This window comes from Hyla sarda, unplaced genomic scaffold, assembly GCF_029499605.1.
Source record: "Hyla sarda isolate aHylSar1 unplaced genomic scaffold, aHylSar1.hap1 scaffold_1572, whole genome shotgun sequence".
In the NCBI taxonomy this organism is placed as follows: domain Eukaryota; kingdom Metazoa; phylum Chordata; class Amphibia; order Anura; family Hylidae; genus Hyla; species Hyla sarda.
The window spans coordinates 79,656-80,362 of NW_026608209.1; the positions used below are offsets into that span (position 1 = coordinate 79,656).

The following is a 707-nucleotide window of genomic DNA, read 5'->3' on the forward strand; positions in this document are numbered from 1 at the left end:
ATCGCTTCTCGGCCTTTTGGCTAAGATCAAGTGTAGTATCTGTTCTTATCAGTTTAATATCTGATACGTCCCCTATCTGGGGACCATATATTAAATGGATTTTTGAGAACGGGGGCCGATTTCGAAGCTTGCTTCCGTCGCCCTATGCATTGACCCGATATGGCAGTATCTTCGGGTACAGTGCACCACCCCCTTACAGGGTTAAAAAGAAAGATTCCTACTTTCATTGCTACCTGCTTGCTGGCTAGCCAGCTAGCCAGCCCTGTGGGCCTTGCTGCTGCTGCAGCCAATAAACAAAAGGTGGTGCTGCTGCTGCTTCTGCTGCTTCTGCTTCTGCTTGTGTCTGGCCCCTGTTGGAGCGTCCAGGCACAGGACTTCTGCTGCTGCTGACTAAATGGCCTCCTTAATTGGATCATTTGAGTAGCCAGCACACCTGTGCAGGTAGGGCATGACATGATAGGCAGCTGCCTTGATAGCGGGTGGGTGCTGAATGTTCCTAATTGACAAAATAAGATTAATGCTTATGAAGAAATATAAAATCTCATCCCTTCCCCAATATCGCGCCACACCCCTACCCCTTAATTCCCTGGTTGAACGTGATGGACATATGTCTTTTTTCGACCGTACTAACTATGTAACTATGTAACATAACATGGGGGGGGGGGGTCTCCTGGCTGTTCACACAGGTGTGTCATTGCTGTACATTG

The 707-nt window shown here is 48.2% G+C and overlaps 1 non-coding gene across 1 annotated transcript; it reads left to right on the forward strand.

Annotated features, from left to right (window-relative positions):
* LOC130310526 (U2 spliceosomal RNA) lies at nucleotides 1-191 on the forward strand. Its single transcript, XR_008859037.1, has one exon. It is a non-coding gene; the product is annotated as a U2 spliceosomal RNA (small nuclear RNA).
* Nucleotides 192-707: the final 516 nt, after the last annotated feature.